Source organism: Rhinatrema bivittatum, chromosome 1 (genome assembly GCF_901001135.1).
Source record: "Rhinatrema bivittatum chromosome 1, aRhiBiv1.1, whole genome shotgun sequence".
In the NCBI taxonomy this organism is placed as follows: Eukaryota; Metazoa; Chordata; class Amphibia; order Gymnophiona; family Rhinatrematidae; genus Rhinatrema; species Rhinatrema bivittatum.
The window spans coordinates 41,652,631-41,670,194 of NC_042615.1; the positions used below are offsets into that span (position 1 = coordinate 41,652,631).

The 17,564-nt window shown below is 42.6% G+C and overlaps 1 protein-coding gene across 3 annotated transcripts in view; it reads right to left on the reverse strand.

The window, feature by feature from the left end:
- The window catches only part of INPP4B (inositol polyphosphate-4-phosphatase type II B), a 1,386,300-nt gene that overhangs the window by 969,243 nt on the left and 399,493 nt on the right, over window positions 1-17,564 (reverse strand). The window contains exon 1 of one of the 3 annotated variants that reach the window (XM_029598140.1): window positions 12,372-12,478. The exons of the other annotated variants lie outside the window; for them this stretch is intronic. The gene's annotated coding sequence lies outside the window, so the exon portion shown is untranslated. Of the gene's footprint in view, window positions 1-12,371; window positions 12,479-17,564 lie in introns of those variants that run through there. 3 annotated transcript variants of the gene reach the window in all.

Below are 17,564 nucleotides of genomic sequence, written 5' to 3' on the forward strand. Positions count from 1 at the left end.
TGGCTTAAATGTTTGGATTTCCAAAACATTTTCGCATACTGAACATCCTGTACATTTATGTTGTCCCCATTGTGCTTCAGGCTCAACCGAATCCGTTCTAGATAACAAAGACCGAATATTGGTTCCTCTTTTCATAGCAAAAATCGGTGGCTCTTCAAAACCTGGTAATGCTCTCACCAACTGCCAGTGCTTCAATATGCATTTCTTAATTTGATGTACCTTAGTGGAGAAAGGTAGCGTACAGATAGGTCTCATAACTGTGCTACGGGGGCTAAGCTGTAATAAATTATCACGGTTGGCATATAATGCTCGTTTATAAGCCCCTCTAATACATTTATGTGGGTAACCTCTTTCTTCAAATTTCTTCATTAACCTTTTAGCCATAACTTTATATTCCTGTACAGACGAACAAATCCGTCTGTACCTGAGAAACTGACTAATCGGTAAAAGCAGACTAAGAACTGTAAAAGAAGGTGCTCCTTTGGTGGCACACTGGACTGAGGCAGGGCACACTGTAGATCAGGTACTTTTTTTGTGATACAACAATGCAAAATCAAGACCCAGGGAGAAGTGACACACATTATGCATAAAATTGAACAAAAATACATTTTTCAGTGGAACACCGTACGACCAAGGGGGTTAAATGATTCATTGGAATGGGAGGCATTTTATTAATATATTAATGTAGAGGTGGCCTTTCAATTTGATAAAACAATTTCAGTTAAGCACTGGAGGTAGACAGGTTTTCGATGACATGTTGTATCTAGAGAATAGGATTTGAGAAGATAATTGAGGATATTCTTTGATACGTTATATCTAGAGAATAGGATTTGTGAAGATAACTGAGGATATTCTTTGAGCTATTTTGATAGATGTAGATTTTTGATCTAGTTTGATAGATGCAGAATTGGTTCTGATATTGCTAGCTCTTGTTATACTATAGAGAGATGTTCCACGGATGTAGGGAGAGGATGTAATGTTTATATTTTGAATAAAGTTTTAGACATTCAATACGCATTCGTGGTGCACGGCTTTGATTGGTAGAGTGACATTTTAAAAGGACGCTGCTACTTCCTGGTAGCAGAACGTTTGAGCATAGCGTGTTGATACGGAAGAAGACAGCATGTTGGTTGAAAGAACTATGAAAAAGGTATAGAAGAAGAAGGTTTGTTCGTCTAGAGAATAGGATTTGTGAAGATAAAAATAAAGTTTAAGAAAAAGGTATGTGAGTCTAAAGGATGTAGTTACGCATGGTCTAAGAGTTGACTTTTGATAAAGGAGGATTGTGGTAGTTTAATAAGATATTTGTGGGAGAGGGATATATATAACATGTACTATGGTACTATATGATTTTAGGAGACGAAGGGAAGACACATATAAAGAAGATTGGCAGCACCACGAACGCTAACCGCTTTAAAAGAACATAAGGAAATAGAAGTGAAAGGAGTTTACTTGGTTACATCGCTATTAGATGTGGTTAGTTAACGTTTTGGTATGGAGGGGGATTTAACTGACTCAAAAAAGTTAAGGTTATAAAACGTGATGTTATTTGAATTGATAAAAATGTTTTACTTGTGTACTGTTTTAGGAGTTCCTGCTAGACGTGGGAAGGCACTTTAAGGAGTAGGGTTATAAGAAGAATTTGGGTGATTATCATAAGTATTGCGATCGGGAGGTGCAATAACCAACTTCAACGTGATCAATTTATGAGTTTATGAATACATCCCTGAGGAAGTCTGCTACGGCGGACGAAACGAGATCTTCGTCGGGTGATTGAATACACAAATAGACACATAATATTCTATCTGCTATATACTGAGAGGGAGTGCGATGTATATTACGTGAAATGCTCATAAGATATTTGTTGATACATTAATCATGTTGGGGTATTATTTTATAAGTTAGAGAATGGTGTGTGTTTGGAAAGTATGATTGGGGGTAACGAATGAGTGAGTGGTTTTTAAATAATTATTGTCTAGCTAGGAGTTCCTATGTATTAGAGGAGGATGATTTATATTGAATGTGTTTAATAAAAAAGATTTATTTGTAGAATATAGTATTGCGTATAGGACCTCTGATTGTATACTTTATCTTCGATATAGACGGAGGCACTGCACTATTTTAGTGTAACTGGCTGTATTATGTGTCACTTTCTTTCACACTGGGATGGCGCTGCAGGGAACAGGCAGGATGCAGTACTGGGTGTTCAGAATAAAGTTTACTGGGACTATCTTTAAGATGAATCAATCAGAAATGAGTGGTCCTCTGTACAACTATATTTACATCTTGCTACATCTGGCTTCTGTCACTGAACTCTTTTCTACACTCTGGGAATGTGTTCACAACACCAGGTCTTAGGCTATATCTTATCCCTCAGGGAATGAGAGTTGATAAGAAAAATCTCAATTGGACAGGAAAATCCCTAAGACAGTAACTTTCAAACAGGTGCACATAAGCACATGTGCATCGGTGCATACACAGAGATGCAGCCATTTTATAAAGTGTGTGCACATATGCGGTCCGTATGTTATAAAATAGGCATTCATATGTGTGAAGCACACATCCGCGTAAAGTCAGGTTTGAGCCACACAAGTGAGTCTACACCATGACCATTTTCACCAGTTCGTCCACCAGTTCACCCAGTCTAGAGCAAGGTCCTCCAAATCCCTCTGGTTCTTTAGTCTGCACTCCTCCCAGTTACCCCAGACCCCTTAAACCCCCTCAGAGAAGCATGTTTTTTTTTTTTTAACTTACACCTCTTCCATAGCAGCAGTAAATTTATGTGGCACTGGACCTGGGCGCACGACCTGGTGCTTAGGTATTTGCTTGCACATCTCTTGGCCCTGCCCTGGAACACCCATGCCTTGCCCACATTATGCCCCTTTTTCATTCAAAGTGAGATATTTGTGTTTTAGGAGATCTGCACGCTAGTAGGCGGCTTTTAAAATCAGGTGAATTCACACATGTCCTACATGTGTGCATATCTCCCGATTTTGGTGCACGCCCAGCTTTTAAAATTCACCTTTAAGAGTGTAAAGGATCCCTCCCCTTAGTCATAGAAATGTACCTGAGGTCCACATGAGTCCAGATTGTTCTATAGAGTGAAGATTCCATTGTGGGTCTCCAAAGCTCTTGTCTCTTCTTGCCGGATTCCTGATGTGACCTCTCGTTAAGATAGGTCTGCTGCTGAACAAACAGGCTAATGCAGCCCAGCTTCAACCATGAAGAGGGGTGGCACTAAACTTCCTCACAAACCAAAGAGGGCAACACATTTTCAAAGTCAAAAATGCCAACTTCAGTGGGAGGTGCTGTAAGAAAATGGTTTCTCCCACTAAGCTGGAAACCCAGAGCAGGGATCTAGGGCCATCTAGTGGAGACCAGTGGGTCTCTGCATTATCATGGGCTTCTTTTTTCATATGAACCACACTACACATTTTGGGTAACTTTTCAATAAGGCACCTAAGAGACAAAGTATGCATGAGCCTGTCAGTCCAAACAAACCAATCAGATCTTCAAACTTCCCGTACAGTGTATATTCCCGTATGTGTATATTTTAAGCTGTTTCAAATGAAGCCATAAAATATGAACTTTGATTACACGCATTCATTTTTAAATTTTCATGCCTGCTTGCAGTTTTCTCCCCTTGGAACGCCTCTTTTCTATATGGATAACAGTATGCGGGTCGTAAACCATGCGCATACTGAAAATTCACATAGGTGATTCAGCCAGTCTCTTTGTATAACCCCATTTTTACCCATCTAGTTCTGAACTAAGCCTTTGAAAATGTACCTCTTACAGGTTTAAATATAGAAACATAGAAATGACGACAAAAAAAAAAGACCAAACGGCCCATCCAGTCTGCCCAGCAAGCTTCCACACTTATTTTCCCATACTTATCTGTTTCACTGACCACCAAGTTCAGGGCCCTTGTTGGTAACTGTTTGATTCAAATTTCCTGCCACCCACTACCGTTGATACAGAGAGTAATGTTGGAGTTGCATCACAGGTAAATCATAAGGCTTAATGGTTAAGGGTAGTAACCGCCGCATCAAGCAAGTTACCCCAATGCTTGTTTATCCAGACTGCACAGATCAATGGCTTGTTGGATGCTGTCTGAATGTAAACCCTCTTTTCCACATTTTCCCCTGCCGTTGAAGCAGAGAACAACACTGTATATGCATTCAAAGTGAAGGATCAGGCTTAATTGGTTTAGGGTAGTAACTACCGCAATAAGCAAGTTACCCCCACACTTAGTAGTTCAGTCCTTGTTGGTTGTTGTCTGAATGCAAATCCTCTTTTCCACATTTCCCCTTGCCGTTGAAGCAGAGAGCAATACTGTATATGCATTCAAAGTGAAGGATCACTCTGAATTGGTTTAGGGTAGTAACCGCCGCAATAAGCAAGCTACCCCCATGCTTATTTGTTTACCCAAACTGTGTAGTTCAGTCCTTATTGGTTGTCGAATGACTTATTTAGATTCTTCAATCTCTCCTCATATGTACACCCTGGAGAAAATGAGGAGCAGAGGTGATATGATACAGACTTTCAGATACTTGAAAGGTTTTAATGATCCAAAGACAACGACAAACCTTTTCCATTGGAAAAATATCAGCAGAACCAGGGGTCACGATTTGAAGCTCCAGGGAGGAAGACTCAAAACCAATGTCAGGAAGTATTTCTTAACGGAGAGGGTGGTGGATGCCTGGAACGCCCTTCCAGAGGAAGTGGTGAAGACCAAAACTGTGAAGGATTTCAAAGGGGCGTGGGATAAACACTGTGGATCCATAAAGTCTAGAGGATGTGAATGAAGAGAAGAGGCATTGGTGTGGCTTGCGGGAATGACAGCTACTACCTGGAGATTAATACCCTTATTCAATAAACATGCATACGGTTAATGCGAGTCCAACATTGCTCTATGCTTCAACGGCAAGAGGAAATGTGGAAAAAAGGATTTGCATTCACAAAAAAGCAGGGGAGTAGCTTGCTTGTTGCGGTGGTTACTACCCCAAACCAAATAAGCCTGATACTTCACTTTCAATGCATATCCAGCATAGCTCTCTGCTTCATTGGCAAGGGGGAATGAAGAAAAAATGATTTATATTCAGACAACAACCAACAAGGACTGACTTACATAGTTTGCGTAAACAAAAAAGCATGGGTGTAGCTTGCTTGTTTCGGTGGTTACTACCCCGAATCAATTAAGCCTGATACTTCACTTGGAATACATATTCAACGGCAGGGGGAATGATGAAAAGAGGATTTATATTCAGGCAACAACCAACAAGGACTGAATTGCATAGACTGGGTAAACAAATAAGCATGGGAATAGCCTGCTTATTGTGGCAGTTACTACCCCTAACCAATTAAGCTAGATACTTCACTTAGATGTAGCTCCAGCACTGCTCTCCACATCAATGGTGGAGGTGGAAGGTAAATAGAACCAAGAAGTTACTAATAAAGACCAAGAGTAACAGATAAGTATGAGAAAAAAACAAGTGTGAAAGCTTGCTGGGCAGACTGGATGGGCCGTTTGGTCTTCTTCTGCCGTCATTTCTATGTTTCTATGTTGTCTGAATGCAAATCCTCTTTTCCACATTTCCCCTTGCCGTTGAAGCAGAGAGCAATGTTGGAGTTGCAATAACCGTGTGAAGGCTTATTGAGTAAGGGTAGTAATCACCAGGTAATAGCCATCACCATTCCAGCAAGCCACCCCCATGGCTCTTCTCTTTTTTCCCATCCTCTAGCCTTTATGGATCCATAGTGTTTATCCCATGCCCCTTTGAATTCCTTCACAGTTTTGGTCTTCACCACTTCCTCTGGAAGGGCGTTCCAGGCATCCACCACCCTCTCCGTTAAGAAATACTTCCTGACATTGGTTTTGAGTCTTCCTCCCTGGAGCTTCAAATCGTGACCCCTGGTTCTGCTGATATTTTTCCAACAGAAAAGGTTTGCTGTTGACCATGGATCATTAAAACCTTTCAAGTTTCTGAAAGTCTATATCATATCACCCCCGCTCCTCCTCTCATTCAGGGTGAGTAAACATTATACATGCTTAACTTATATGGAAAACTCCCATTTTTTCCAAAATTTAAGTCCCCAGAAAACAGATTAACAGAGACATTCAAGTTGCTGCACAGAGCTATCAACCTAATAAATGAAGGTTGACCGACGTGCCGCAATGCGCAGTAGAGAGCAGCTCTACCGCGCATGCGAGCACGTCGGTCACAGTGTGCCTCTTAAAAATAAAAATGGCGCTGTAGGTGCGGCGGTGGCACCGGCCCGAAGAGCTGGAGCGGTGGCAGACCAGGAGCGGCAGGAGCGGCGGCGGCCTGAAGACCCGAAGCGGCGGCGGCGGCGGCCCGAAGACCCGGAGCGGCGGCGGCCCGAAGACCAGGAGCAGCAGGAGCGGCGGCGGCGGCCCGAAGACCCGGAGCGGCGGCGGCGGCCCGAAGACCCGGAGCGGCGGTGGCAGCCCGAAGAGCAGGAGCGGCGGCGGCACCGGCCCGAAGACCCGGAGCTGCGGCGGCGGCCCGAAGACCCGGAGCGATGGTGGCGGCGGCCCGAAGAGCGGCGGCGGCCCGAAGACCCGGAGCGGCGGCCCGAAGACCCGGAGCGGCGGCGGCATGCGTGCGAGGGAGGGACAGACGGACGGAAGGAACACCCCGGAGATCTACTGAGGGGAGGAGGGAGGGAGGGAGGAGTGACTGGGGGGAGGGGGGAGGGAGGAGTGACTCAGGGGGAGGAGGGAGGGGGGAGAGAGGAGTGACTCAGGGGGGGGGAGGGGGGAGGGGGGAGTGACTCTGGGGGGGAAGGGGGAGAGAGGAGTGACTCTGGGGGGGAGGGGGGAGAGAGGAGTGACTGAGGGGAGAAGGGAGGGGGAGAGAGGAGTGACTCAGGGGAGGAGGGAGAGGAGTGACTGAGGGGAGGAGGGAGGGGGGAGAGAGGAGTGACTGGGGGAGGGGGAGAGAGGAGTGACTGGAGGAGGGGGGAGTGACTGAGAGGAGGGAGGAGTGACTGAGGGGAGGAGGGAGGGGGGGAGAGAGAGGAGTGACTGAGGGGAGAGAGGAGAGAGTGGGGGGAGGTGGGGGGGAGAATGAGGGGGAAGGAAATGATCCAAAAAAATGTTAATGTAGCCCGTTTTAACGGGCTTAACGGCTTGTTTTGCATAATGTGTATACAGTGTACATTGTGGCAAGGGGAAGGGAATTCCTATATAAGAACTGCCATACTGGGTCAGACCAAGGGTCCATCAAACCCAGTATCCTGCTTCCAACAGTGGCCAATCCAGGTCAAAAATACCTGACAGGATCCCAAATAGTAGATACCATGCAGGCCTAGATTAGTGTAAAAAATGATTTCTAGATAGTGCTCATATATAAATTGTTAATACATGTGATGTTACAGTCACCTCATTGTTCACAATATGCTGGAATTGACAGTAGCCTAGTTATTAGCAATAATTTGTTTATGTAGTATAGTTATAACAGAATATTTACAGTCCTGCTCAGTGAGTTTCATCTAAGCTCAGGAGTAAACTTAGGGAGGATAACTTTCAAACAACTTTGCATGGTAGTCTATATAGTACAGAATCTCTCCTAATTTCCTTAACAGACTACATCATCCTAGGCCTAGACAAAGGCCAGTCCTATCTTTTGATTCTCTTGGACCTCTCAGCCGCCTTTGATACTGTTAACCACTCCATGCTCCTAAACCAACTATTAAACATCGGCATAACAGGCTCTGCACTGTCCTGGTTCCACTCATTCTTAAAAAATAGAGGCTTCAAGGTAAAAATTCACAGCAAAGAATCTAAACGCTACCCTTCACCTCAAGGAGTTCCCCAAGGTTCATCCCTCTTACCTACCCTCTTTAACGTCTACCTCCTCCCTCTCTGCCAGCTATTAACCAACTTGAACCTTAAACACTACCTTTATGCCGACGATATCCAAATTGTGATACCAATTAAAGAATCCATTAAAAAAACCCTCGATCTTTGGGATCATCGTCTACAAGAAATCAACTCCTTCCTTTCCAGTATGAATTTAATCCTAAATTCTTCAAAAACGGAACTCCTTCTCATATCCTCTGAGTTCTGCCACACCCCCACAATTCCTCAAACTAATTTACAAACAATAAAAGTAAGAGATTTGGGTGCAATCATCGATAATAGGCTTAACTTAAAAGCTTTCATAAACCAAACTACCAAAGACTGCTTTCATAAACTGCATGTTCTAAAAAGAATAAGACCACTGTTCCACAACCATGACTACAGGACCATCCTACAAACAATAATCTTCTCCAAATTAGACTATTGCAATTCTTTATTATTAGGTACCCCATCAGCTCATACCAAACCGCTACAAATGGTTCAAAATATGGCAGCCAGAATCCTAACCAATACTAGGAGAAGAGAGCACATCTCCCCAATCCTTAAAGATTTATACTGGCTGCCAATTCATTTCAGAATTCTTTATAAATCAATCACCATAATCTACAAATCCATTCAAGAAATCGCTCCTCTTAACCTACAAATCCCTTTCATAAAGCATACTTCCTCCAGACCCACAAGAGAGTACTACAAAGAGTCTCTGCAAGTACCGCCATCCAAAACTTCCCTCCACATAACTTACAGAAATAGGGCTTTCTCCACAGCAGGACCCACTCTTTGGAATTCCATACCATCGGAACTTAGACAGGAACCCTGCTTACTGACATTCAGAAAAAGACTTAAAACATGGCTTTTCAAAGAAGCCTTCCCAGACTCAGATTAAAAACAATTCTATCCGATATTCAACCTCCAAGCAACATCTTCCTTATTATAACCATCCTGGTATCCTACCCCTAAGCATTATAAACATCCAGAATTTTCTTTACTTATGATTACTTCTTCATTACTTATGATTAATTCTTTATTGTTAAAAACTACATATTTGTACTTAACAATTCATTGTAAATCATAAACTTCCATTATTGGAAATTCTACCATTCTACGGGTTTATACTCTATGTTAAAGTTACTATCTTTTCTTCTTCTTGCTCCTAGTTGTATAACTCCTTGTTTATTGTAACTGCATCTATATTATGTATAGTACATATTACTTCGTTCTCTGTTCCGGTTATCACCCCATTGTTTACTATAAACCGGCTTGATGTGATATTATCACGAATGCCGGTATAGAAAAAATTAAAATAAATAAATAATAAAATAAATATGCGTGTATGTGGCTATGTGTAGTTTTACCATAGCATTTTATAACATGCATGCATATTATAAAATATGCATATATTTACCAACGCTTGAAGACATGCAATGTATTGAAACTATATAGTTCAATGCATTCATACTTTATCCAACTATTTTCAACAGATACATGTGTATATTTTACATGGGAAAGTAAATTAGGACTTACTCACGCAAGTCCTGATTTACACTCGTAAGTTGGCCAATTTTAAAACATGTACGCATCAAGGAAATGCACCTGTTTTACCAATTAATCCATCAGTTTGCCCAATCCTTCTCCAGGTCATAAAGACTTTCCTGGTTCTTCAGCCTGAACTGCCCCCAGTCTATCCATACCTCCCACCCAGTCAATATTACAAATGTTAAGTATCATTTATGACATTATAAATAGTAGGTGTAAACATATACGAGGAAGTTGAAAAATGTATGTGGATGTCTTTTAAAACAGTAACCTGCATGCATATGTGTTGGCTCTGCCCTGGAATGCCCTTAGACCGCACCTTTTTTACACGCACATGTGTGTGCGAGAAAGGGAAAATCCCTGCATTATTTTCAATGTTTATGAAATACTGAATGCGCAAGCAGAGGCTACTTGTGTGCATATATGCTGATTTGTGCCTGCATAACGATTTTAAAATTCACTTTTCAGTCAGTACACACAAACTACTATAATATTTCTTGGTCCCTTTTGATGCTTGCAGTATATATGAGAGTGCAAGTGACTATTTTAACTAGCACATGATCACATGCTAATGACAAAGCTGCATGGTAAACAGTAACATGCTTTCGTTTATTTTGTTTTCTTCAGTTTAGCATGTGCTAAAATGATTACTCCATGTTAAAATGTTTAGCTTGCACGAAATGGTTTTAGTGCCCAGAAACCATTTAGCATGCCCTAGATGAAACGAAATTAAACCAAACAAAATGAAAATAAATAAATAATTTCCCTGCATACCCCTAATGATAAAGGGTTGACTCCAATGAGGAAGTCGGAAGCCTGGAGTCTGCCATCCAATAAGGCTTGTTGCAGTGGTGATGCCCTCAAGCCTTTTTTTTTTTTATTATTATTATTTATATTCCACTTTTCTCAGCACTTCAAAGGGGATTACATTCAGATACTGTAGGTATTTTCCTATCCCCAGAGGGCTTACAATCTAACAGGCCGATACAGTACAGTGCGCTCCGACAGAGCGCACTGTTAGCCTGCTATTGGACGCGCGTTTTCCCTTACCCCTTATTCAGTAAGGGGAGGAAACGCGCGTCCAACCCGCGGCACCTAATAGCGCCCTCAACATGCAAATGCATGTTGATGGCCTTATTAGGTATGCGCACAGGATACAGAAAGTAAAATGTGCGCCGACCTTTGGGTCGGCGCTAATTTCTTCCGGCGCCGGGAAAGTGCACAGAAAAGCAGTAAAAACTGCTTTTCTGTGCACCCTCCGACTTAATATCATAGCGATATTAAGTCGGAGGGTGCACAGAAAAGCAGTTTTTACTGCTTTTCTGTGCACTTTAGTGTTCTGGTAGGCTGACAGATTTTTTTTTTTCTGTGAAACTGAGCCCTTTGGTGCTGTTCCTTGAGAGTTGTCAGAGGCTCTCTCCACAGCCTTTGATAGCACCCCTTCCTTGATTCTCTTAGATGTCTCCAAGGTGGAGGAGTAGCCTAGTAGTTAGAGCAGTGGGCTATGAACCAGGAGACCAAGGTTTGAGTCTTGCTGTCGCTCCTTGTGACCTTGGGCAAGTCACTTTACCCTTCATTGCCTCAGGTACAAACTTACAGGCCAATTCGGTAAAGTCCGTGGGAGAGCGGTGCGTGCTAGGGACACTAGCGCGTCCCTAGCGCCTCTTTTTTGACAGGAGCGGACTTAATATCATAGCGATATTAAGTCGGAGGTCCCGAAAAGTAAAAAAAGTAAAAAAAATAAAAATAAATTTGAATTCGGCCTGCGGCTGTCGGGCCGAAAACCAGACGCTCAATTTTGCCGGCGTCCGGTTTCCGAGCCCATGGCTGTCAGCGGGCTTGAGAACCGACGCCGGCAAAATTGAGCGCTGGCTGTCAAACTCGCTGACAGCCGCCGCTCCTGTCAAAAAAGAGGCGCTAGGGACGCGCTAGTGTCCCTAGCACGCACCGCTCTCCCACGGACTTTACCGAATTGGCCTGTAAGTTTGTACCTGAGGCAATGAAGGGTAAAGTGACTTGCCCAAGGTCACAAGGAGCGACAGCAAGACTCAAACCTTGGTCTCCTGGTTCATAGCCCACTGCTCTAACTACTAGGCTACTCCTCCACCTTGGAGACATCTAAGAGAATCAAGGAAGGGGTGCTATCAAAGGCTGTGGAGAGAGCCTCTGACAACTCTCAAGGAACAGCACCAAAGGGCTCAGTTTCACAGAAAAAAAAAAATCTGTCAGCCTACCAGAACACTAAATTATTATGCAAGACCATCTAGGTGAAGGGTGTGCACATCAGGAAGAAGGAAAATGGGAATGAAATGTGAAATGTAAATGTAGTAGAGTGTTTGTTCTCACACTAATGTTCTACATAGCTATCTGAATATAATGCACTGAGAGGGTATTCAGCTCCTAACTTTTCACTGTTAAGCTCTTGTTTAATGTCTTACCATTGTTCCTTTAATGTTCCCCATGCCTTTGTTCTAATCTAGGATCCTAAGAATTTTACACCTTCATGACCTAAACCATGTAATCAGAGAGTGTTCTAGGAAGGCCTGATTAAATGGTGTAATTAGTCTGCAAAAAAGCAATGAACTGCTGGTTTGCTAGCATTGCTTTAACAGACTGTGTCAGCTTGTTGAAAGATACTCCGTCATTTCATGCAGACAATGCCCTAACCACCATGATTAATCCATCATGCAATGCCAAAAGCTACTAACATCACGCTGACAACATAATGCTGCTAATTTGCATTCACTTAACAGGACACTTTTGAATTGTAGAACGATTTGAGGAAATCTTGTAAAATAGTCATATTTTTTCTTTCCCAATAAATGTTTTTAAAAAAAAAAATCCTATACAATATTTAGGGCCAATGGCATGTGGACAAACTGAAGCCCTCTGAAGCTAAACACAAGTCAACAAGTTTTTGTGGTTTGTTTTTGAAAAGGGGGTAACTTACATGGGAGTTGTCTGTAAAATCAGCAGATCCTGTACAAGTGTAAGTAGCCTTTGTATGGGCCCAGCGAATTTTCAGAAGGCCACAAGTACGTGTGTATTCCCCTTCCTGTATGCATGGAGAAAGAGAGCATTTTGAGGGCGTTCTGGGGTCAGAAAGAACATGTACGTTCATGTCTTTTATACATGGAGCATATGCATATGTCATTAAACATGCACACATGCCTGAACACCTGCTAATCAACTCATGAAAATGAAATCTGATATCTCTTTGGTCTACAATTTTTGGGATGTAGTTCTGGGGTCAAGTGGTAGGTAGTCTGGGTCAACAGGTGGAGATGTCAGCGAACTAATGCTTGGAAGTACACGCACAAATATTTTCATAGGCAAGATATGTGCATATATTTATTTATTTATTTATTTATTGTTTTTGTTATACCGAGTTTCATGATAGGCATCACATCAACCCGGTTTACAAATAACAAGGAGTGTAAAGCATAACGTAACGTATATCAGCCAACATTAATACATAATTCCTACTGCCGCACATAAACTAAAGGTTATTATATCTAAAATCTATCTGCATACTTTTACAAAATGGCTGTGCAATCTATGTAAATCCCTGCATAAAAAAAATCTGCACATACTGAAATGAACATATTCACTTTCAGGGCAGAGATACAGGGTATCTTATAAACCGTGTAGCTCCTACTAAACAGTTTATAAAATACAGGCGTAACTTTGTGTGTGCTGTAATATGCACACTGTTGAAAATTACCCTCTTTAATTTTCCCTATAAGCACATAACAGTAGAAAGTCCTTCCTAGGTTGGACATGATGTTTCACAATCAGAATTCAACCATGGAACTCATTTTTAAATGCAACTTTCAAGTCTGATTATATTTAAGAATGCTATGCACGGGTTACATCTTAGCAGTATTCAAGCAAATAATAAGTAGCATTGATTTCTAGCAGACTTACTATTATTTATTAATACAAACTGGAAAAGTACAATATCTGTATCCTTGTTGGACAACCAATTAAAAAGTAACATAGGGATTATATATGATTCTAATAGACAGTTTACAGTAGGGGTTGGAACAAAATACTGGTTTGATATCATTAATTTGTAATCATCAAACACGTAGACAATGTGCACCCCCAATGTTTGTATGCAAAAATGTTTTCTTTCTGAATGTAAATTTTGAGGGAAATTAATTATTCTTCCTCATCTAATTCAAGTATGATGCTGAACTCTCATGTGTATACACAGGCATGAAATACGAAATATCGTCCAAATCCACTCCTGATGTCACAGACGGTCAGGCATAGCCTCCCCATAAGGCGTTCTTTTATTCTTCATGAAGAACACCTAAAAACCCTGTTTACTGTATTTCTTCGTTTTCTATAAAGTTTTTATGATTCATTACTTATATAGCCAGCGTTTGAAGCCTTGACGACTGGCGCTACTGCTCATCGGCTAATTCAACCCCTTTTTGTGTAAATTGGCACAGGCTCACCTAACTCTGGATGCATAAGATTAACAGTAACAGACACAATACAAAAACACAACAAAGTTAGCATTTTTTAAATTCATAAGGACTTGAGGAAGACAACGTGCAAAGGACTTTGCCTGGGTAATGAAACAACTACTCTGGGTAAACTGCCCTCCCTCATTTCTCACCACAGGAGAAAGGGATAGGACTGGGTGGGGGAGAAACAAAGTGCATGCAAGGATTTAATTTTGAAATCCCCACTATAAAGTAGACACAAAGTCTATGGGTACAATACCATTGACCTCAAATTTTCAAAGACAAATTCAGGACTTTAAACATCGCCCCCAAAGAGTCTCTGTTCTGTGAGAATGTGGACTACTGGATAGAGGCCTACAAAACTAGCATGGCCTTCTTCTGTGAAAAACTATCTTCACAGCTATTGGGGACCTTTGCAGAAATAGGCCCAATATTCTTGGGGTATGGCAGAGCCATAGCTGTATAATACAGGACATTGTAATACCTCTTTCCTTGGAGCACTCTATGCCAGAATCTGCAGAACAGCAAAGAAACAGTCTTAATACAATGGAAGCAGCTGTGATAAAGCCCGGATTTCAGCCTGCACACTTGTGTTCTCTTGGAATTCAGAGTGCAGTGGCAATACAGTCATAGGATTCTGATATGGATCTTTCACCAGAGGAGTACTTGTGCTTTCACTGGTTGCATGATAAAATATGCAAACAACTGAACTGACAGAAGTTTGAAACTTCTGAACATTAGTACCAGTCATCAATGCTTCAACACACAGGACCTATTTCTGCAAATGTCCCCAATCAATGATTGGCAGATATTTTTTCATAGAAAAAGGCCTTGCTAGTTTTGTAGGCCTCTATCCAACAGTCCACATTCTCACAGAACACAGACTCTTTGGGGGCAATGTTAAAAGCTAACACATGAAACGAAGATCCTCAAAGTGAACAACTCACGAGCAAATTGTAATTCAAAATAAAATAAATTTGAGGGTATTTAATAATTAAAATTCTTATAATTCATAAGAGGTATCTTACATAGTGCAGTGTCATAAGCAGTATTTCACTGGCTTTCTTTTGATCATCCTATGACAAGCTTGCATATTGAGACAATCGATAAACCCATTGAGTGTATCTGTGGAAATGATTACAATCAAAAGCTTCTACAACATGAACAGCAATGGATTTATGATTACAGGTGGGGGCCTGTGGGAGTTAAATAAAGAAATTCAGTGGACAGTTTTTTTTATTAACATTTTTTTTTTATTAAATTGGTTCATCTAAAGAAATGTTTTTCATTTGTTTATGCTTGCATCTGTCATAGTTTCACCTGCTATGCAGCCTCCCTGTGCCATGGTTCAGCCTGCTATGCAACCTCCCCACAGCAGAGGTCTTCATCGAGCCTTGCTCACAGCTGCCCTAGCCACCTTCCCTTGATCACCTGATGCCTCAGCCCCCGCCCTACTTAACCCAGTCTGTCCAGTCCCTCAGTGCCTCTCTGACCTGGCCATTCTTGTCTTGTTATTCTACCTTGTCTTGGGCCCTACCTGGGCTTTCTGCCTTGTGGCCTATCTTGGCCTTTTGCCTTGCTCTGTGGCCTCTGGGCCTCCTTGCCTTGCTCTGTGGCCTTCCAGGCCTCCTCAATTTGCTCACTGGCCTCCTGAGCCGCTCTGTTTCACCTTGCGGCCTTTGGGCCTTCTAGGTGGACCTTCTAGGTTTGCCTAGCTAGCCTGTGCCCTGTTTGAGCCTTCTTCTTTATTGTTGTCTGTCCTTGTCCTGTTCTTGTCCAGTTGTTAGCCAGTCCTTGTTCTGTCTTGCCCAGTCCTTGTCCAGTCCTTATCCTGCCTAGTCCAGTTCAGACCCTTGTCTGTTGCTCAGGTCTTGCCTTTGTCCAAGCCCTGCCTATATCCTGCCCCTGCCTGTCCTTGGTACCAGTCTTACCCTCAGCCCTGCCAGGATCCATCCCCCAGCCAGTACCTGACTCCATCTCCCAGTCTGTCCTTGAGTCCAGCTCCAGCCATGATGTTTGCTTGAAAGAAAAGACCTACCGGCCCCCAGATCCAAGGGCTCAATCTGCAGGAAAAGGAATTGGTTAGACTGAAGATCCTCTCCAGTCCTGCCTTGCAGTCCTATGTTGTTTCTGTGGGGGTGCTCCCTGATTCTAGCCTGCCAGACCGTGATAGCATCCAATCAAATAGCACCTGTAAACCATGGGAAGCTTGTGATTGGTCCTTTGAAACCATTAGGGGACGCACGATTTAGTATCGGCCCGCATGCAAATGAGGGCCCGCGGTAAAAAGAGCGGCGGCCGTCAGCGAGTTTGACAGCCGGCGCTCAATTTTGCTGGCGTCTGTTCTCAAACCCGCTGACAACAACGGGTTCGGAAACCGGACACCGGCAAAATTGAACATCCGGTTTTCAACCCGCGAGCCGAATTAAAAAATTTTTTTTTAATTATTTTTAACTTTTGGGACCTCTGACTTACGATCGCCATGGTATTAAGTCGGAGGGTGTACAGAAAAGGAGTTTTTACTGCTTTTCTGTGCACTTTCCCGGTGCCAGCAGAAATTAACATCTACCTTTGGGTAGGCGCTAATTTCTGAAAGTAAAATGTGCGGCTTGGCTGCACATTTTACTTGCTGAATCGCGTGGGAATAACTAATAGGGCCATCAACATGCATTTGCATGTTGTGGGTGCTATTAGTTTCGGAGGGGTTCAACGTGCTATTACGCCTTATTGAATAAGGGGTAAAGCTAGCGCGTCGAAAACTTGCGTCCAAACGCAGGTTAACAGTGCGCTCCATCTGAGCGGAGACCATGCGCGTCAGTACTTCTATCTAAATTATTAGATAATTGAAGTTTTTTCCGTAAGCGAATTGTTGTGATATAGAAAAAGAGAACCTCTCCATACAGCCCCTGAGGCAGCCCCAAGCGGGGCGAAACTCGGCCAGAGTCGGGCACCTGTATAAATATATGTCTCCACTCAAATAAAAAGGTTATACTTGGCCTAGAAATGTTGATAGGCAGTTAATAAATTTTTAAATAAATAAGGGTTACACTTAAAAAGGGAGCGGTCTAGGGGTGTTCAGGGCAAAGCCAACATTTCTGCATATAAGTTTCTATTTTAAAAGGCACTTAGGGGCCTGATTTTTAAAAGCATTTGCACATTTAAAACTGGGTTTTATGTGTGGAAATGCATTTTACCCGTATGTGGGCTTTGAAAATTGCTTCAATACATGACATTGAATTGTCAATAGGTCTTAAACACTTTAAATGAACTTTTTAAAAAATAATCTTTATTCTGCATCTGCACAATACAGTAACACATGAAGCGTCTCAGTATACTAACACTGTACATTTAATATAAAATATAATACATAATGACACACTGAGGGGCGGATTTTAAAAGAGTTACGCGCGCAACCCATTAAAAAAAAACCCTGCGCGCGTCGAGCCTATTTTGCATAAGCTCGGCGGCGTGCGCAAGCCCCGGGACGTGCGTATGTCCCGGGGCTCGCAAAAATGGGTGGGGCGTGGGCGGGGCTGCGGTCCTGGGGCATGGTGGCAGTCCGGGGGTGTGACCAAGTGCCCCGATACAGCGGCCTGTGTTGGGGCCTGCCGCACCGGCAGACAGCCGGCGCGCGCATGCGACGCCTGCCAGAGGTGAGCCCACTC